General features: G+C 52.7%; 1 protein-coding gene across 1 annotated transcript in view; it reads left to right on the top strand.

Annotated features, from left to right (window-relative positions):
• Positions 1-2,149: 2,149 nt before the first annotated feature.
• MYT1L (myelin transcription factor 1 like) overlaps positions 2,150-21,271 on the top strand; it is a 171,673-nt gene continuing 152,551 nt past the window's right edge. The window contains exon 1 of the mRNA XM_074341602.1: positions 2,150-2,286. The gene's annotated coding sequence lies outside the window, so the exon portion shown is untranslated. The remainder of the gene's footprint in view (positions 2,287-21,271) is intronic.

Below are 21,271 nucleotides of genomic sequence, written 5' to 3'. Positions count from 1 at the left end.
CAACTAAGCTACCCGCTAAACACTCCGTTTAAGAGCTCATCCTGGGAATTCCATTATCAGTCATCACAAGCAGTGTATGTGGCAGAAAACTGTAAGTAACCAGAGCAACAGGCACGTAATCCTCTGTCCGGTACTCAAACAACTGGGGCAAGATCATGTCACTGGCGGGGCTCACCCGCCGGAGATGGTTCTGTGAGCTCCTGCAGAGTGAGAGGTGCTTGGTGAAAAGAACAATCTGCTCAGTTTCTTTCATTTTATTTTTTTTAAATTCTGCCTTAAAGAAGAAACTTCTTTTTTACATCTCAGTTATCTTAAATCAGAATATATATACATTTAGTAAGGAACATCAGATACCCTTCAAGGGCACGTGGTCTGCAATCCGTGTGACAGTGAGTTTTAATCCACGTCTGATAAATGACTCCAGGGTGAAAATTCCTCTCGCAGAAGAGGCGTGTCTCTTGCTGACAGTCTCCCTAACGTCCTGTCTTCCGAGAGGGGGCAGAGCTCTCGCGCTGGTGGGCGTGCCCGCCCCCGTGCTGAGGGAGGTGGGACAGGGTCCGCCCCCTGTCACAGCGCATGGGAGGGCAGACATGGCGGTATTTGGAGGAGCAGCTTCCTGTCCACAAACCTCTATTTTCCAGCCCCTTCTCACCCGAATGGGAGCCTGTCACCCTCCTGCCTGTTTGCAGCCGTGTCTGTCGTGGCCGCACCACAGCCCACCCCTCGGGGCGAGCCCCAGGGTCGTGCTCCTCCCCACTGGCCAGGGCCCTGGAGGACTCCCCAGAACGAAGGCGAACCATGCGATGAGTCCATGGAACTTTGTGGAATGCCTCAAGTGACAGAGGTGGATTCCTAGGATGACAGAAGAGCAAAATATTGTGTAAATGAATATTGCAACATTTCATTAACATGATTTTTTAGCAAAGTGTTGGCAGTACCTCGGATGGAGGGGCTTTGATCATTAAGATCTGATCCTATTCGTGTATTTTTCAGTCACTTAATTGTTTTGCTTTGCGTGGGTTTGTTTATAAGATTTATTTAAATTTTTCTATTTGATGTTCTTCATATGAGAATTAAGATGCATTTTCATAAAACCACTGTATTGAATACCGTCCAAGCATTCTTAGCCAATTCAGGAATATAATGTCTCAGAACATATTCAGCGTCACAGAAGATCAGGCATAAAGACCATTTTAAGCACTACATTTGGTTGTTGCTCGGTAGTTACAACAAATAAAAGTTTTTGATTATTATTTAAGAGATTGTGTTTTGTTTTCCTTTTTTTTACATTTTTTATGGAGTTATAGTCGTTTTACAATGTTGTGTCTAATTCCAGTGTAGAGCACAGTTTTTCAGTTATATGTGAACATACATATATTCATTGTCTCATTTTTTTTCGCTGTGAGCCACCACAAGATCTTGTATATATTTCCCTGTGCTGCACAATGCAATCTCGTTTATCTATTCTACATATGCCTGTCAGTACCTACAAATTTTGAAATCCCAGTCTGTCCTTTCCCACCCCCCGCCCCCTTGGCAACCACAAGTTGTATTCTATGTCTATGAGTCTGTTTCTGTTTTGTATTTTGTTCTTTTTTTTAAATTGGCAAATAGCATGTCCTTGTAAAACCTTTCGTATGGAAAGGACTATAGCTTAGTCACTGTCCTTTGATGGAGAAGGACAGACTGAAAACACACGTGACAGTCGATGACGATAAAACCTACCTACAGATGCGTGGACGCACTATACATGCCTCCCTAATTACCTTCTAAGTAGTTCATGCTGTCAGTATTTTTCAGATGTGATCAAAACAGTGCTTACACTTCGTTTTGTGAGAATGTATTTACAGTTTTGTGTAATCTTGTATCACAAGCAGCCGTTTAGTTTTCTAAAGAGAGTTTTGTATGAGGGGTCGTCGATCAGTCACTGATCAGAAGTCATCGGTCAGAAATCAGTCAGCTGTGGTATTGTCTCCATGTCCCTCCCTGGAGTGTCTCCGAGAGTCCACGCCCCCAGCCGGGGTGTCACTACCCTTCTCTCCTCAAGGGCGCACCTCCCTGGTGGCCAGACCCTTCAGGTGGGTGGGACCTGCACAGTATGGAAGCCAACCTTGCTTCTTTCCCTTTTATTCTTCTCTAGAGCGACTGCATCTCTTGGAAGAGGGAAAAAAATGTAGTCATCAAATCCAGTCAAGTGTTTGTGTCTCTGAAATTGTCAACGGCGTCGGGTCAAGAGAGGTTCTGGGTAGTCCCCAGACGGATGGCTGTCCAAGGAGCGACTTAAAGGTAAGGTCTGTGTCACACTGTAAGCTCTCGGTGCAGACACACGGTTTCCATATTTCCTTAGCATGTATTTGCAAAAGCATAAAGACAGGTTTGTGAATGGAGGGTTTTGTATTTGATAAAGAGGACAACTTCCCTTAATTTTAATAAACAAACAGTGTAAAGTCAGAATTTATCATCTGTTAATAAACACAGGCTCAAGTAGTCTTCTTTTATCCAACTGCATGACCCCCAGAATAAGCTCATGGCCACATTAATCTTTGGCAATTGTACAGACCTGCTTCGTTTGTACTAACTCCTTTAAAGTCAGACATCTATTTCTACTACTGGTCTATTTAGGGACTCTGTCTTTAAGGAAATTAAGCGCATTTTTCATCAGGGCTCATTTGCATAGCCCAAGGTCCTCCCAGGTTGCTGTCAATTACTTGGGTAAGCCTCCCTCCGGGACCTCCAGAGCCACGCTCCTTGCAAACCTCAGGTTATAGCTGATTTTATTTTCCAAGAATTTCAAAAATTCTGCTAAAATATATGCAACATAAAATTTACCACCTTCACCATTTTTAAGCTTACAGTTCTGTAACATCAAGTACACTTACATAGCCGTGCGGCCGGCCTCACCACCCATCTCCAGAACTGCCTTCATCTTCCAGAATTACAGCTGTGTACCATTAAGCAGTCACTCTCCACGTCCCCCCGCCCCTGCCCCAGCTTCAGGCAACCATGATCCCACTTTCTGTCTCTATGAATTTGACTGCTCCAGGCATCTCACATGAGTGGACTCATACAGTATTTGTCCTTTATTGACCGGCTTATTGCACGAGCGTAATGTCATCAGGGCTCATCTATGTTGTGGCAGGTGCTGGAATTTCCTTCCTTTTTGAGATCAAATAACATTCCATGATATGTCTAGACACCATTTTCTTTATCAGCTTTCCATAAATGGCCACCTCTGGGCTGTTGTGAATGCTGTGCTGTGAACACCACGATGAACATGGGTGTGCAAATATGTTTTTGAATCCCCACATTGAGTTCTACTGAATATACCCAGATGTGGAATTGTGTGATCCTGTGTTACTTCTAGTTTTTCAAGGAACCTCCATGCTGTTGTCAGTCATGGCTGCACCGCCTTACATTTCCACCAACACTGCACAAGGGTTGCAGTTTCTCCTCGTCCTCACCAACACTCGTTTATGTTCAGTAACAGCCGTCCAAATGAGAGTGAAGTGGGATCATATTGTGGTTTTGGCTTGTATTTCTCTAACGATTAGTGATGTTGAGTGGCTTTTCAGGTACTTATTGGCCATTTGTGTGTCTTCTTTGGATAAACGTCTGTTCAAGCCCATTGCCTTAACCCAGTTGTCTTATTGGCATTGTTGGGCTGTAGGAGTTGTTCGTATATCCTGGATATTAAGCCCTTATTAGATCAGTGGTCTGCAAGTATTTTCTCCTACTCTGTGGTTTATCTTTTCATTTGGTTGTAGTGTCTGATGCACAAAAGTTCTTAATTTTGACATAGTCTAGTTTATCTATTTTCCTTTTGTTGCCTGTGTTGTGGGTATCATATCCAAGAAATTGTTGCCAAATCGAGTATCACAAAGATTTTTCTATGTATTTTCTTGTAAGAGTTGTATAGTTTTGTCTCTTATGTTTAGTTCTGAGTTTTGGTCCATTTTGTGTTACTTTTTGTATATGGTATAAGTTAAGGTTCCAACTTCATTCTTTTGCATGTAGATACAGTTTTCCCAGCACCATTTGTGAAAAGGCTACCATTTCTCTGTTGAATGGTCATGGTGCCCTTGTCAAAAATGATTTGACCATATATGCAAGGGTTTATTCAGAGGCTGTCTTCTATTCCACTTGGTCTGCATTTCTGCCTTTATGCCAGTGCTGTGCTGTTTTGATTCCTGTAGCTTTGTAGTGAGTTTTGAAATCAGGATTTATGAAACTTTCAAACTTGTTTTTCTTTTTCAAGGTTGTTTTGTCTGTTGGAGGGGGTTCCTGGAGATTCCATATAAATTTTAGGATGGATCTTTCTATTTCTGCAAAAAACGGCCGTGAGGTTTTGATGGGGATTGTATTGAATCTATAATTGCATGGCTAAGGTTCTTAATCAAACAAAAAGAGAGATTTCCATACTTTATTGTAGTGAGTTTCCCTGTCCAATATGAGCATGTACCATTACTTTAAATAATTTTATTCAGTGTGAAAAAATTCAGATTTTATTTTACCTTTTCTGATCCTGGTTTGGTGAAAAATAAGCAATTATATAGGAATGTTAAATATACAGTTTCACAAAAATCTGCACTGAGGATGAAGATACAGTTTCTGTTGAATTTCTTAAAACTAAGAATTCTGAAATCAGAAGTTCCTTAGTAGAAGACCACCAGTGTCACCCAAGGTCAGCTTGTCTGGCAGTCAGAAGTTCTTTATTCATCACGAGAGGCTAGAGGACAGAAAACCTTAGGTATCGTGGGGCATCCTCCAAGACCACAGTCAGTATTAATGACGTGGAGACACACGGCAAGTTTGAATGTGTGATTGATCAGCCTCCAGCGTCATTTCTGAAATAACAGAACTTACTGATGATTGAACCCCGCCAAACATGCCAGCACCGGGCAAGAGCTAAATTCCTCCCAGCGCCGTGGGTCTGCGTGATTATTCTTCCCGCTTCGCGGCGCAGTAAAGGGAGGGTGAGACAACTTGAGATGCTGTCTGTGCTGTGACAAGCTACACTGAGATGCTAGGATGACGCAATTAATAAGACAGAGGTGGCCTTCAATGGGACAGAAAGGAACTTTGTCTAGAGATCTACATTTGACACAAGTCACTAATTCCAAGGAGCCTTCAAATTTCCGTCCTTAATCCAAGTCTATTTCTAAGCCACATAAAACTACGCAGAAGTTAGCAGAAGAGACATGGCAACGAAGTGCCCACAGGAGAGGCTTTGTCCACAACTGCCCCTTTCTGTCATCAGCACCAAGGAATAAATGTGTACGGATCAGTTTTTCCATCCTCTTCCCTTTCGTTCAACACTGTTGAGTATCTGTTTTGTGCCATGAACTCTTCTAGACCAGGAGGTATAAAATGAGTGAGGCACGGGGTCACTGTCCCTAAAGGGTCCCCAAGGTGTGGTAAGGACCACGGGGAAATAGGCCCGTAAGGTCCTCTCTTCAGCGCAGAGCACACGCGCGGCTCCTCTCGGTGTTCCAGAGCTGAGCCAGCTTCCTGGCCCCGGTAAGCGGCTCATTCACTTCTCCCAGTATCAGCAGAGGTCTTGGGAAAATGATTTAGGAAGAGAAAGAAGAGATGGTAACTCTGATTAGAGAGGGCAGAGGTGTCTTTGAGAGGAAGTGACCCCAGGGTAGTACATTAAATGAACATAGCTGGGAACAGCTTCGCATAGTAACACAGGGAAGAATACGAAACCCAGAGACAAACTCAAGGCACAGAAACGGACGCCAGCCACTCGGCAGGTGCGGCTGCTCGCTAGGACAAGGGACTCACTCCTCCCAGCTTGGAGTTCATGTTCCCAAAACAAGCGTGACTCCTGAGGTCCAGGAGAGACTGTCAGGCGGTGCCGCCCGCAACCCTTCCTGATGGAGCGTGTGGCCTGGTCCAGCCCGGGCTCTCTGTCCCAGGGATCGGTTGCCAATGCTCTCACCATCTGCCCACCACCTGGCTGCCCCCCCGTGGCCCCCGTGACTGTGGTCGACTGTCCAGACCCTGCCTCGGCTGCTGCTCTGCAGGCATCTGAACTAGAGATCCCGGGACTGCTCCTCTGCTGGTTCCACCCTTTGGATGACAACTCGAAGCCAGAAGGAGGCAGTGGATGGGCGTGCAGCACCGTCGGCCAAGGCTGCACACGCAGGGCTGAACGCAGCCCCGTCCTGCGGCTCTTCCCCCCCCGTGAGCCCCCCGGCCCCCGTGAGCCGTATTTCCTGTCCGCAGCCCCTGGCTTCCCTTAGCATCCCCAGCGAAGAGGGACTTAGGGGCTTGCTCTGCAGGAGAATAAAAGTGCCGTAGAACGGGACTTCGCTTTGGGGCACTTTCTGTCCCGGTGTGTCCCACTTAGCTGCCATGACGCCAGGCCTGAGCACCTGTGGCGTCCCTGAGATGGCCCTCAAGGAGATCCAGTTTCCCCTGAACCAGAGCCAAGGAGAAACTCACACTGCCATCCAATCCCCACGCTGAAGAGCTCACTCAAAATAAAATCAGTGTCTGTTTCCCGAAAAACTTTGTGAATTGTGTTCTGAGTGGGGACCATTTTAAAGGAAAGTGTGTCGTGTGCCCAGGAGGAATCTGCTGAAACGGCTCCAACTGCATAAATCTGTGTTCTTTGACCCTTTGAAACGGATTTATTTAAAACAGCTGACAAATACCATTAGTTTCGACCTAGCCCTGCCAATTACCACTTATATCCCTTTGGGCAAATCCCCTCAAAGTCTTAACTTCCATGTTCTGTAAAACAGGGATAAAGGGCTCAATAGAATGGGATGGATTACAGGAAAATAATGTAAACCGCAAATGGCGGTGACAGCAGCTAAGCGTTAAATCGAGGGTCCATGACACACCCACCCCGCCCCCACCCCGCCCCCACCCCCACCGAGTCCCCAGAACACCCTGCGCTCTGCGTCTTGTCCAGATCGTTACCCGTAATGTGCATCAGAGGAAACGAGTCTGCAGGGAAGGTGGATAAGTTGTCCGGCGTTGCGCAGTGAGTGGCACGGACGGAATTCAAACCTGGGCGGGCGTTTCGGCTCCTGGCAGCACGCTTCAGCTCGGGATGCTTCTGCCACGTCCCCAGGGCCGTGCGCACATCACACGTGGCCCTCCTGTGTCTGTTCCACGTACATTCACCGCGGATATCATCTGTGCGTGCATGTGAAGTATTGTGCGTCTATGCACACGGACACACTGAGAATTCGCCAGCCACCCGGATCGCCCCTAAACCTCAGGGTTTTGCCTAAAGGCGCCGGGCCGCGAATACTATTCTGCTGTTGGCACGCTGGTACAGCCTCCCCCGGAAAACAGCCCGCCATTCTGAGTTGTGTTTTGTCAAGATCGCCCCCAACTCAGGACGTAATGCGTTCGGTTGTTTCCATAAGTGAGTCATCAGTGTGGCTTAAGTCATCATTATAACTCAGTTTACCTGCCCTGATAGTGATGTTTATTCAGTGTGATGTTATAAAATAGTATGGATAGTAAAAAATGAATAAATAAAAGGGTTTGAGCCTTTTGATTTTTTTCCTGTAATTTAGCTTAAGAAATAGTGGAAATTTGCATTTTTCATGACTCATCTCGAAGTCTTGGATCACTGCTCTCTTGGAAAGTGAGATACAAATTACTAACCCCTCTCTCCCCGAGGGTGTGAAGGAAACTGCAAAGCATGGCATTTCCTCCCTCCCAGCAGAGAACCACCACCTCAGTCGGGGGCGTTCTGATTGCAGCAAAGCTGCGAAGTAGGTGAGGCCGTGTGGGACCCTGGTGACCCTGGTGACATGGAGGGCCCAGCGTGCCAGATGCTGGGAAGGCCCCTGGGGGGATGGAGCTCGCCGGAGAGGAGTGGCTCTTGGCTCAGGGGAGGGTCCTGCTGCCGTGAGTGAGTTCGGCCCCACTGCCACCTGCACCGTGACCTGCCGCCCCTCACTCGTGGGTGACCGTGAGACAGAAGGTCCCAGCAGTACCTGAACCCCCCCAGGTCCATGAAGGCTTCAGGGCGACGTTTCAGAGTTGGAATGCCCTTTCCCCTCGTTCCCCTGGGAGCAGAACTAGCGAAACTTCACGAGCCAAAGATGCCGAGAGAGCACACTGCTTTGCTGAAGGCGTTTGGTCAACCCCGGGCAGCTCCAGCAGCCCCGACCCCATCAGGACCGCTTTGTAAGTTTCGAGGCGGGAGGGTCGCAATAGTGAGGGCCCTGAAGTCACCCCTGAGGTGACTGGTACCAAGAGTTCTGACCATTAGTGCACGCCCCTGTGGCCGAGTGTGCTCGGGACAACCTCGCGCTCACAGCAGGGACCCGGGCAAACTCCCTGTGGAGGCGCAAAATACGGTATCAGCTGAAAGTCTGTGCCTGATGAGAGATGTGTGTCCCGACGTCGTGCTGGGGGGAGGTTTTGTGGGGGTGGTTTTGGCTGAATGCTGACTTTGTTTACCATTTTCATATTTCCTCCTTAATACTAGTTTACATTCTTTCCTTGGGTCTAAGTGTTTATTTGCCAAAAGGCTGTGCACCATTATGTTTATAACGACCTGCCGTCATTGGTACGTTTGGAGCCGCACATTCTGCTGAAATAACTAGTAACGTCTCCCACTGAAGCTTCGATAATTAAACCTCTTCATCTGCTGATGTCAACAGTTCCTTCTACGTGGTGTTAGTGGAATTTTTATCATAAGAAAGTAGCATGTTGATCTTTTAAATTTCCTTCCAAACAATGGAAACCTGTCACGTGACTCAGTAGATCAGCCTTGCGCAGCGTCTGCCAGAGCAGTGGCATTTAGTGGTGCATCATTTTGTCCTCACTCCTAGAAGAGAGACCTCAAGCAGCCACATTCCGTGGAAGCTTCTAGGACAGCCGTTGGAGGCAGATGTATTTTTTCCTTTTCGGAGAGGAAATACAGTTATTAGCCTTGTGACGTATTCGCATCTGACCGAGCACGTGGCGAGCGTGGCCTCTGCAGAGCCTCGCAGGTCCTGTGACCAGGGTGACCACGGACCGACCACAGACCAACCGTCGTCTCTGTGGGCCTCCATTTCCCTCTCTGCGCGCCAGGAATAATCACATGGTCTTTACCTTGGGGGGTTGAGGTGAGGACCGGAAGCATGAAGTGGCGTCTGTCACATAGTAAGCGTCCGAGGAGAGCAGGCTGTGGCCAGACCGCAGCACGTCGGTGAGCGGAACAAAAAGAACATTTCTGCCCTCTCCTCTTTGACTTGAAGCGGCACGCTAAGGCTCACCGCGGCTTCTTGAAAAAAAAAAAAAAAAACACAAAAAATACACATTATAGGCTTGTTTGTAAGAGCAGGATTTTGGAAACAACTTAACTCTTCGTCCATTAAAGACCGGCTGAATAAATTATGTTGTATTCATGCAATAGAACACTATAAATTATCTGTTTTCAAAGAGGGAGCTTGTATGAACTTGGCCCAGCACGTGCTGTGCAATGAGAACTCGCAGGGTACAGAGTCACACGTGCCGCATCACCATCTGTATATTCTGAAGGCACGTTTACGTTCGGGTGCTTGTCAGTGCGTGGAACGGTAGAGGGAGGGCGGTGAGGGTTGCCCGGAGTTAGAAGTTAGAATTCTCCTCCTGATCAGCCTTCGGATGCCTTAAGAAGGCGCCTGGTCCCATGGGTAGGTGCGTCCCCTTTGAAATTGCTGATGGAGGCTTACATTCACCTGATACTGGTGGAGAGCCTGTGTGTGGGGGGGTGACACCCTGGTGCAGGTTCCATGTGTCCCTTGGGAGGTCGGCAGAGTGGACCGGGGACAGATTCCCAGGAAAGGAGTGGGCAGAATGATCGACATCAGTGTCATACTCAGAGGGAGTAGGGAGGGGTCCTGGAGACCAGACAATCCCACGGATTTGAGAGGCTGGTGGAGACAGAGTCCCCCACACCAGCATGAGCAAAGGCACTGCAGCAGGAAACACGGGTCCCCTCTGGGAAAGGGGTGATCTGTCCAGTTTCCACACAGCCACCTGTGCAGGGGACAGGACAGTTGGGGCAGTTACTTGCCAGGAACGTGTTTTAAATGCTTTGCCCGCTGTCCTCAGAGAACATGTGAAACTGCGGGAAAGAGGACTCCCTCCACGTGCCGCGGATTACCGCTTCATTTGGCCCCGTGCGTCGTGAGCGGGGCAGGCGCCGCCCTGAGTTACTCGGCACGCTCGCAGATCTGCGGACTTGCCCCCTTGCTGCTCGCGGGAGCCCTGCTCCTCTCAAGGCCTCTCAGGCGCCTGCTGCTTCGGCACTGTAGGAAAAGGCAGCAGAACAGATCGCAGCCGCGCAGCCTGCCCGCTAGAAGCCGGCCCGGAAACCGTGTCTGCACCGTGATGGATGAGGTCCGTCTCCCGTCGTTTCACGGGAGATTTACACGCATAACTCTCATTAGTGCTAATGGGGTTCTTGCATAAATCTTACATGCGGGAAGGTTGGAGAAGACGGCTTTTCTTCCATTCTTTCTGGGTTTTCTTGCTCCGGGCTGCCTTCCTGCAGTCGGGGACTGGCCCTGCCATCTTGCCAGGAGCCTTGCACTTAAGCTGCGGGCGTTCCTCGTCTACATGGAAGTGGACCCCAAACAGGGCTCTGAACTCACGTGTTTAAACACCGCCTCCCTGAGCCGTCACCCTCTCGATACAGACACCTAGTGAGTGCCACCGGGCCAACGGCTCTGCAGGTGTCAGCTATACCTGCTGTGAATGTCCCTCTGCTCCGTGATGACAGGGCTCGCGTCCCAAAATAGAGGTGGCGGGGGGAGGGAACAGAACGCTGGGTCCTTGTTGCGAACAGAATTGTTTTCAAAGTGACTGCAGACCCCAGTGCTATTGGAAAGCCAGCCTGTGCGTGGAGCTAGGACTGGGTTCCTGGGGAGGGAGGGAGGCCGGACTGGCCCCTGTCGCTCAGCTGCTGCCCTTCCCTCAAGTCTGTGAAGTCGGGGGTCCGTTTATAATGTCAAGGCCAATACTTGCCGGAGCCCTAGGGTCGTTCCCAAGGGGACGAGGAAGCGACGAGCACGGGCTTAGTGTCCCCCGACGTTTACTGGGACACGCTGGCAAGTTTCTGAGCCTGTCGAATGTTTTGTTATTATTTTGATCGTCAGCCACTCGCCCTCATGCCCACGCTCAGGGCTGCCGTCGGGAGGGGGGAGACGCCGCGGGCGACTTCGACCTTGTATAGGTTCGCTGTAGTTGTGTTCGAACAGGTGCGTGTGTGGCTGCTGACCAAAGGCGACCCCGACCATCCCAGGTACCTCCAGGCCTGATGGCGCTGTGGGTGCGGTGGCTTGTGGTGTAAAACCTTGTCACTGCAGCTGACGTGGTGTGTGGTCTACAGACAGATATTAGCAGGCAATGCTGTCTCGCTGTTGTATAAATGGGTAATACGTTAATGCTTAGGAACGACGTGGGTCCGCGCAAGACAGGTTAGTAGAAGGTCTATGTGTCTTCGCAGAAAAGAGAGATTATAAAAGAGTAACTTTAAAATTTTCATCCAGAAAACCAATATTTCAATTAGTCCAGTTAACAGTGGGATAAAAGTACCTTTCTGGACTTTTTCTCTTCATTAGTCCATTTTCTAGAACAAAAGCCTGCTTGATGGACTTGTTCTGTTGACTGGAGCAGTACCAGGTGTGTCTGCCTCACTGGTCAAGTTCAAGTCAGACTTTGGCCTTATCTTTGGCAGAGACTCATTATAAGTGGATGCGCGCAGGCGCCGTGTGGATGGCTGGATCCTCTCCGGGGCCGCATTCACGCCTCCGCTCACTCAGCGCGCACGGGTGAGTGCCTGTGGAGTGCCGGGACGTGACGGGGGCGGCGCCGAGCCCCCGGCCCCGGCGAGCACACATGCAGGAGGACGGGTGCCGGGTGGAGAGGGATGCGGGGCACGTGGGAGACCTTCTGGGGTCTCCCGAGCAGGAGGGGAGCGGGACTTCCCACGCGCAGGTCCCGTCGCACCTCCAGGCGGAAGGAGGCAGCGCCAGGCCTGGGGCGTCAGGAAGCGGGCCCTTCTCGGACGGTTCCGTCTTCTTGCTGCTGCGGGGAGTCGGGGCGTCTGTGGCGTGAGAGGCAGGAGTGATGCAGGGAGGGCCCCGGTGAGAGGCGAGCCCACACGGCCGGGCTGCGTCCTCCCTTCCAGCCGCACTCGGCTGAGCTCACAGAGCCAAACAAACTGAGGACTGGACTTGCCGGGGGAGGAACTCACGTGAGAGGCAGGCAGGTGGTTCCTGGAGCAGAAGGAGCCGGAGCGTCACCCTGCCCCACCCGTGTCAGTGCACAGGAGGCCGCGAGGACGAGAGCAGGGTCAGGGAGGACACGGAGGGGCCGGCGGGTCACACGCTGGGCCCTGCACGGTTGTTCAGGGGGCGGCTGGAGGCGGGGAGGCAGAGGGAGGAGCTGGGAAGCGCCCGGGAGCAGGAGAGGGGAGGCTGCAGAGCCAGGGCTGGAGCAGGAAGAGGTGGTCAGAGAGCCAAACGGCCAGGATTTAGGCAGACGGGTGACAGGTGACGTGCCAGCCAGGCAGAGAGCCCCCGGCGACCACTGAGGGGTGAGATGAGGTCCCAGGGTCTTGGTGACATCGGGGCATCTCTGAGTCTCAGGTGAGCTGGGCCCTGAGCTGGAGGAGTCGCGGGGATGGAGGAGCCTGGTGGCAGAGCAGGGGGACGGGCAGGGCTGCCACATGCAGGGAAGTGGGGGCGCGGGATGAGGCTGCCTGGCCTCCAACTCCAGAGGCCGCCACTGGGAGGATTTCAAAAGTGAGGAGTAAGGGGTGTGGTCAGGAAGGGGACAACGCCCAGCGTGTGAGGCTCAGGGACTGAGTGAGGGTCACTCGACAGCCTGGGCGGCTCATGGCCTTGGATCCTCAGGGAGAAGCTCGCAGGAGGCGCCGACCCCCAGGACCCCGCTGGGTGAGGCCGGAGGGGCGGAGGTGGGGGAGGGTCTGCAACGTCCCGAGACCCTTGTCTCCTTCCGCCAGCGGTGTCACGGATGGGGAATGACAAGCAATGTCATGGGCCCTCTGATTTAGCAGGAATTGCAGGTAATATATGGAAGCTGGGCTCCTAAGATGGTAGGAGGGTCAGTGTGAACAAACGTGATTAGTGCAACATCGTGACTCTGAGCACAGAGATCACACGCAGCGTGCATGACCGCACAGGTTATTTCGAGCGTTTGCCCTCCGGGTGTCCCACAGGGCTGACACACAATTCAGCACAGCCACCTCGAAGCTAAGTCCACAAATCAGGTTGACGTCAGCGAAGGCTATTTGGTGACAGGGCGGAGAGGAGCTTCATAAAACCGTTTCCCTGTAAGAGCTTAGATAAACAAAATACGTCTGCGGTGCAACCTCCCGGAATGGAGACCTTTCCTCCGCAGAGAACCCTCAGGGTCTGCTACCACACACGATGGTTAAAGTAGGAACACGGTCGTGAAGACAGATTCTGGCTGGACACGGCTGCCGAGGAGTCACTTCGAAAGCATCTGCTTCAGCTGCAAGACGCAGGCACCAGGAGCCGGTCCCCTCCTCCCAGAGCGTCCAGAGGGACGGTGCGGGGAGGTCACGGCGGCTCAGCCGCAGAGGGGAAGGACCGCGGCGGCTGGGGGTCCAGCCGCTGACCTGGCAGCCGCTCTGAGGGCTCCTGCTGCTGGGGGTGACACCCCAGTGCTCTGCCCCGGAGTGTGAGGACTCAAGTCTGGCGGAGGAACCACTTGATAAAAGACAACAGATTTGTTTGTAAAATTGAAAGCAATCACTGCGTGGTCCAATCGGCACGATCCTGTTGGCTTTCCACGCAGAGCTGCAATCCGCGAGCAGAGCGCAGCCCGAGGTTCTCCCTCTGGCGCCCAGAGCCCTGCAGGTGTGCCTGCCCCGTGGTCCTGCATGCACGCCCATCAACCCCACCCACAGGGAGTCCGTGCGTGCGTGCAGCCTAATTCCCACCTTTCTTCAAAGCTTTAGCTTCATTAAGAGGGTCAAGTTACCAGCAAGAAAGTCAGCACGACGGACGGTTGTGAAGTCTTACATGCACTTGCTGTGTGACACCTGTGCAGACTGAAACCCCAGGCAGTTTGCATTTTCAGAGAACCACACTTCCACGAGCAGACGCAGCCTCCGGAGAGGGTGGTGCAGTCAGCATCATGCTAGTCTCCACCGAGACTTACCCCGTTTCTGCTTTTGCCTCTTCTGACTGTTCCCGTTTCTTCCCCCTTTCTCAGATGTTAGTGGCAGTGGAGATGCTGAAAGCACTAGTGATTCAACAGATGCAATAAACATCAGCTGATCGTTGAAAGGTTTTGGCCTGAAACTGATAGAGTGACAGGTGAAGGAGAAGAAGAAATGTACATCTGACAGGAAAATTTCACTTCAGGGCTGCAAATAACTACCTGCGACGTGGCCACCCCCACAAGTGACTTATTCTTTAGGCGCTGACAGAAAATAAAGTGACATTGATATTTGTCCCCCAACGACTACCACACATTTGAGTGCTCTCTGAGAAAGGCCGAGTGACTCTGTACAGGAGTGTGTTTCACGTGCCTCCTGGAACTTGAAAATGTGAGTTAACGATGTGTTTGCATCACTTGTCCTGCTTGAGGACACATAGCCACACCTGATAAACAGCTCCCTGCTGGGGCGGGAGGGCGTCCCCGAGGGGACGAAGTCAGCACCTGCCCTGGACCCACTGACGGGGGAAGGTGGGCTCCTCACAGAGCCAGGTGCTGAAGAGTCCTCGCGGGCCTCCGTCCCTGGCCCTTCCTCCTTCCGTCTCCCCATCTCTCCCGCCACCCAGGGGAACATTGTTCTCGGGACGTGTTGGATGGACAAGGAACGTTCAGTGAGCGTATTGGGCGCCCGTAGAAATTCACTCACTCACCAAGAGTCCAGAGGACTCAGATTAAGGGCTAAGGGAGATGGTCACGCTGCTGATGGGTCCTGGACCGCCACGCACACCGCCCAGCGAGGCCCGTTCCACCCGGAGACCAGGACAAATGCAGTGAGACTGGGGTGGCCCCAGCTTGTACTGCAGACAGGGCGCCCTGCAGAGTCCACACACGCACACACTCACATGTGCACACACAGATGCATTCACACACACTCACATGTACACACCACACACACACTCACGTGCACACCAGATGCACTCGCACACACGTGCACACCACACACACACACATGTGCACACAAACTCACACAACTCACATGCGCCAACACACACACTCAAACGTGCACACCAGACACACTCATATGCACAGACACACGTGCATAAGTAACAACAGCCTGGCTGAGCCCTCCTCGTGCTCCACGCGTGCAGCCCTCCTGGGGAACAGACCTCCCGGTCCTCCCTCACATCTCCGGCACTGCCCTCATGATGGGAAGGTTTAGGAAGCGTGAGCAGGGCACCCCAGGAGCCCCCAGCGCCCCACTCTTGGCCCAAACGCACCCTCTCTCTCCGCAGAGCTCGCAGCATCCTGGAGAGCTCCCGTCTCTGGAGCATCCACGGGTCCAAAGCCCCGCCTGTTCCTTAGTGGTTATCAGGCTCATCCTGAACGACTCATGTCCACAAATTCACCCCAACCTTCCTTCAGCTGCTACACCTCCCACTCTGTAGCAGGAAGTGCAGATTCTAAGTGACTGACGTATGTAACTGAGAGTTTGCCCAAACTTGCAGATTCTCACCAGATAGCTGCTGCGATGCTGTGAGGATCCAAGCCACGGCATTTGGGGGAGAGAGTGTGAGGACTTAACCACAGCTGTGACTTACTAACGCTCAGTGAAACGGTGTTCTCTCAGCCAGCCTTCAGGGCCGCCGTCCACGTGCGGTCCCGGGCTGTGAGGACGAACGGGACGCGCGAAGAGGAGGCTCCCGTGGGCGTGGGTGGATGACAGCGTCACAGCACTGAGGGTGGGGTGGTCACAGGGTGTGTCTAACAGGTGAGTGTGGATCCGGTGTGCAGGTGGGAGCAGTGGTGCCCGAGCGTCAGTCCTGGGAAGCAGGTCACGGAGGGGCCGTGTGTGGTCAGTGGAAACAGGGAGCTAGTGACTCCGGGCGGCTGGCGTGTCTTGGGGAGGAGGCTGGTCCGAGTGGGAGCTGGACCTCACCGCGAGTGACCCTGCAGGACACATCAGGGTTTGAGTTTTGCTGTGAAGGCTGCAGGACCGTGCACTTGGTCCTCCCGGTGACTGACGCCACAGCAGGCCAGACCGACGAGAAGGAGATGTAAAGATGTCAGGGCCGACGTCTAGGAGACACCACGGGGACAGAGCCAGGGAGACATGGCGCCCTGACCCAGCCTGCAGGCGCGTGGACAGAATGGGGCACTGGGGGGACGGGACGCCAGGGAGCCCAGCCGCACGACAGGCCACTGTGGAAGCGCGGACGGAGGCTGGATGGAGGAGGGGAGAGGAGGGCCCGCTGAGGGGCGGACAGCGCCTCCTCCAGCACCAGCTCCTGCACCGGGGAAAAGTCACCGAATGCGAGTCTTCCCTTTTCCTAGTGGTTTTCAAAAAGGTGACCAGTCGGATCCAGTCGGACTCAGTCTCGAATGCCTCTCCCAGGGCCTTCCTGGCTGCTCTGAAGTCCCGAGTATTTGGAGAACCCCCAGCACTGGTGCCCAGATCTCCATGAGGCTGGCAGGCCCCGAAAGCTATGACAACATAAACTTAATTTGTAAAACTAAAGGTGTTTGTTGGAAATTAGTGGACAAGACATGCTGTTTATTGGGGCTGGTGATGAAAGGTTCATAAATTCAAAAAGTAGGTTATACAAATACTCAGTACAAAGCCAAAATAGTTAAGCAAGAGCTGTGTCCACGCACGACGTGTCCTCACGATGCGACACTAATGCTTTGATCAGAACTTAATTCAGACTTTATAAATCTGATTTACTTTTGGAAAGTGAAAACATTTGGGCCACGCGTACACAAGCTCCCAATTGTACAGTCACTCTGATTAGAAGTCAAAACAGAGGCACGTCTTAAGACCCACTGAATAGATAACTGAACTGCTGCATAAATCGTGTCGGTTCAGACTGCGACGGGGCTTCCCAGTGACTCACACTAGATTCTCGGAGACATCGTTGCGAATTCACCAACGTTCACCTCTGCATACTTCAGGAGGAATCTCCGTTTGTAACTCCTGCATGATTTCCAGGGAGATCCATTCAGCTTACAAATACATACGTGTTATAAAGGTAAAAAGAAAATGTCTGAAATTGACTTCTATTTGTTTAAATTTCAGTTAAGTCAGTTGCTCTCTCTCACTCACTGTGGTGATCTCCAGCATCCAGCACCACCGCTGGCAGGTAGTCGCGTTCGGTTCGTATTGACAGAGGGAGAGGGAGTATCGCTGAGTGAGGATGCTCCAGAGGGCAGGGTCAGGCCCTCTGGAGACCGAGCCTGCCGGTGCACACTCCCAGGGACGCCAACCTGTGCTTTAGCGAATGGTTGCGGTGGCTGGCATTCCACCGGGAACCCTTGCCTTCGAGGGAAGAAGTGAGTAACTTACGAAACCTGCAGATAAGCGTGGTTAAATGTCAGCTAAGCAACTAGTAAGTCATGGTGAGACGGTGTGTGTGTGTGTGTGTGTCTGTGGCTTACACCCAAATGTGTGTTCGGTCAGTACGTATTGACTTGCCCACCATTGTCCAATGCCGGTGATTTCTGAATTACACGTGATCTCTCCAGTTGGCAGTTTTGAAGATAATTGATTAGACTTTTTAATGAAATAACAGCCTGGATAATTTTATGCACATGAAGCTGATTCCAACTCCAAACCACACCATGTATGGAGAACCAGCTGAGAGAAGCTGGACCACACTTGAGTGTGTGTGTGTCACGTTGGTGCTCACGCTCGAGTGTGTGTGCGCATGTAGGTGCTCACACTCGAGTGTGTGTGTGCGTGCATGCACGTCTGTGCATCCGCACATGTGTGCGATCTGGGCGTGGACATGCATGTCAACCATGATGGGATGTATGTCACTTAAGCTTGAAGTGGAAAGGGCCGCCTGTGTAATTACAGGGCAATGCAACATCGCCGTCTCTTTGTGGCACATTTAGAGCAGGGCCCTCCATTCTGAGTTATTGAACAGCCAGAAAGTTTCTAAAAGTTCTCGACTGTTAGAGCTGGAAAGAAATTTTAAAAGCATGAGTTCTAAAATTCCATTTTATGGATAAGGAGACGGAGGCTCAAAGAGACTTGCTCAAAAAGACCCCATTTCTTCACTCTCAAAGGCGTCCCTGACGCACACACCCCGTTTTTCTGGTTCAGGTGTCCCTGTTTGGTGCTCCTTGAACAGAGCAGTTTGGCTTTTGTCTCTCGTTGGACTGTGGGTTGCTTGCAGGTTTCAGTGCTCTGCCCCACGTCCCCAGTAGCTGGCGTGGGCCTGCCACCACTGGGGCTCCGGTAGAAGTTGTGGAAGGAAAGAAAGATGGTTCTGTGAACAAACCCAAGGTTGGGAGTGGGCCTCAGAGCCACACCTCGTCTCTGGGTTGCAGCACAGCCTCACAAGAGCACATTCTGGAGCCAGGATGCTAACTTTTCTTCAGCAACCCACAAAATATTCCTTCCATCAGAAAAAAATTGTCTAGAGGGCAGACCTTGGATAAAAGCGTTTCAGTGGTCCTGCCTGACCTTCCTCTTCTTTTTCTGCTTGTCACGCAGCCCAGATTTATAGCCTCCCTTTCATCACTTTCTGATCTCCGCATGATTGGACCTGCTGGATCTGTCTTCCAGCCCCTTCGATTCTGCCCCATAAATTGTAATCTGGCAGAGCTGCCCATGGTCACTGCGGTGTGCAGCCCTCATCCCCCCAGGGCGCCTGCCCCTCTCAGCCCCAGCCCCCCACAGGGTCTCACTCCAGCATCACCTCCCTCCAGGCCGGCAGGTTCATTCTTCTCATTCTCAGAGAGGTTGCTGTGTCTGGACCCGGAGCAGTGTGGAGACACGGGTTTCAGACCGAGGCCCTGGGCTGAGCGCTGTGGAGGGTTGTCAGGAAAGGACTGTCCTGCCTAACTCAGAACCCGGTGTTGTGACGCCAGAGATAAGAGGTGCTCGGTTCCCTAAGACGAGGAGATTGGCTACGAGGATTGAGCCAAACAGTAATGCCACTGCTACGCTCTTCCGTTTTCACGTTTGCTTTTGGTTCCTGAGCTCGGGCCGCCTGTCCCCTTGGCGGCTGCGGGAGCCCGCGTTCCCTGGGAGCCTCCCGGGCTCCGACCCGTTTCTCTTCCTGACAGTGTCCTTCCGGGTCGGCCTCACCAGCCCCTTTCCAGCCACGGCAGGGACGGCCAGCAGTGTCACCTACCTGGGGTCGTCCCACAGCTGCGGGAGCTCTGGGCTGGCGAGTTTGGACGGTCCTGTGAACCAGCCTCTGACCAGCGCTGCTGGTGACCCTGCGGTGATTCCCGGACGTGGCGTTACTTCCTCATTCCTCCTTCTCATAGACTGACGTAGTCAGCGCCGATCTGACAGCTGCTGCTCGTTCTGTAATCCTAACAGAACCATTTGACAAGTTGGCCGAGTTCGTAGAAGCTACCTTAGTTTGCCCTCCGCACCAGCACGCGAACGGCTGCTAGCTGTCACGCACCACCTGTGTTTCCACAACCAGGATTTTGACCCCGTCTTGGTGCTAGTGGGGGGCGGATCTGTGTAACCTACAGACGTGCTCCCTCCCTCCCGCCCCGCCTCCCGGGTCTGGGTCCTCCTTGCTCTGCTGGTGCCAGCTGAACCGCTCGTGCTCCATGAAAGCCACGTGCCATCCCAGAATAAACCCACAAAGGCCGATTCTGCCCTTCCTAAGAGGTCAGGGGAGGGGGCTTCCTCAGAGCCCACCCTTGGCTGGGCCAGCCCAGATCTGTGATGGCTAAGAGCATTCTATCTGAGACCCACCTGAGGGCAGTGGGTGGGGGCGGACAGTTGACACCAGACCGACCCCCAGCAGTGGGATAGCACGGAGCCCCCCACCTCGGCCTCAGGTCAGGAAAGGCTGATGTGGATGATCAGCGGTGACCCAGCCTGGGCACCTGACCTGGGACAGAAGAGGGACCTCAGGAGCCGCCGCTGGGAGGCCAGGGAGAAGCTGCTTTTCCACTAAGGCCCCGAGCTTTCAGGGGGTGGTGAGAAATTAACCACTGGGGTCCCTCAGGATGGCTCACGCGTACCTGCCCTAAACGCACCCCTTCCCGACCTTCCCAGTCAGGTCAGGGCTGGACCGGTGAGCCCCTCCTGGCCCCTCCTCCAGCTCAGCTGGGGCCAGGTCCACGTCCCCGAGGAGCAGGCTCGCCTGGCCCTCCCGCACCTGGGAGACCTGGGACCTGGCCGGGAGAGCCACAGGGGAAGCAGAGTGATCTAATGCAGCCGAGCCTCGACAAGGCTGACTGAGATGGGCGGACAGAGGACAGACGCCCCTGTGCAGCATCTGCTGGTGGTGAGGCTGGAAACCATACGTTACAGTCAAACGTACAGCCCAGCTCGCCAGGCGCCCAGCGAGCATCTGCGGACAGGGAGCCGGCCCTCCAGCCTGGGTGCCAGAGGACTCTCGCCCGCCTCTCTGCTTCTCCCTGAAGCTCTGCCTGTCTTTGTCCTAATCAGGCATGTGATTGATTGGTTTAGATTTTTGTTTTGCTTCACGGGTCTTGTTCTGAATACTGGGTTTGAAAATAACTGCCACAGGTCACCCTTCCTTCTTAAAACATGTATCCAGAGTGCAGGTCTGGGAGTGGAGTGCTGGGAGTGTTGTATGTAAATGTATGCTAATGTATGCTAATGTATGCTAATGCCCCTTGCAGCCCGAAGGTGAGTGAGGCTTCTGTCACATCCTCACAGGCTGGTCCTCAGGGAGCCCCAGCCCTGCCAGCTCAGGACGACTGCTGCATATTTATCTCCCCGTTGAAAACAACGCGGTAGCTTTGCTCAGGTCTCACAGTCCCCCCAAACTATTCCTGTTGACGAGAAGAACCACATCCGCGATCTTCCAAGTTACCTGTACCTTTTTATATAGAAACCAGCCTGGATGTTCTCATCCGTGCTGCGTTTTAAGCCAGTTTCAAATCAGTGAAAACCATCGGGCACGTTTCTGAGTGAAACCCCGTGCTGGGTGCATGAAACGCAGCCCTCGCATTCCGGGACCTCGCGGCTTAGTGGTCAGCCCTGCCCCAGCGTCGGGACTCAGACCCCCCGACGAGAAGGGCCAGCTGAGCGGAAGCACCCTGGGTTCCGAGCAGGCAGGACGGCGGTCCGCTGCACTCCACTAAGCCCAGAGTTTCTGGGGTGCCAAGG

This window comes from Camelus bactrianus, chromosome 15 (genome assembly GCF_048773025.1).
Source record: "Camelus bactrianus isolate YW-2024 breed Bactrian camel chromosome 15, ASM4877302v1, whole genome shotgun sequence".
In the NCBI taxonomy this organism is placed as follows: Eukaryota; Metazoa; Chordata; class Mammalia; order Artiodactyla; family Camelidae; genus Camelus; species Camelus bactrianus.
Note: the sequence above shows the minus strand (reverse complement) of the source record. Positions and strands in the feature narration are given on the sequence as shown.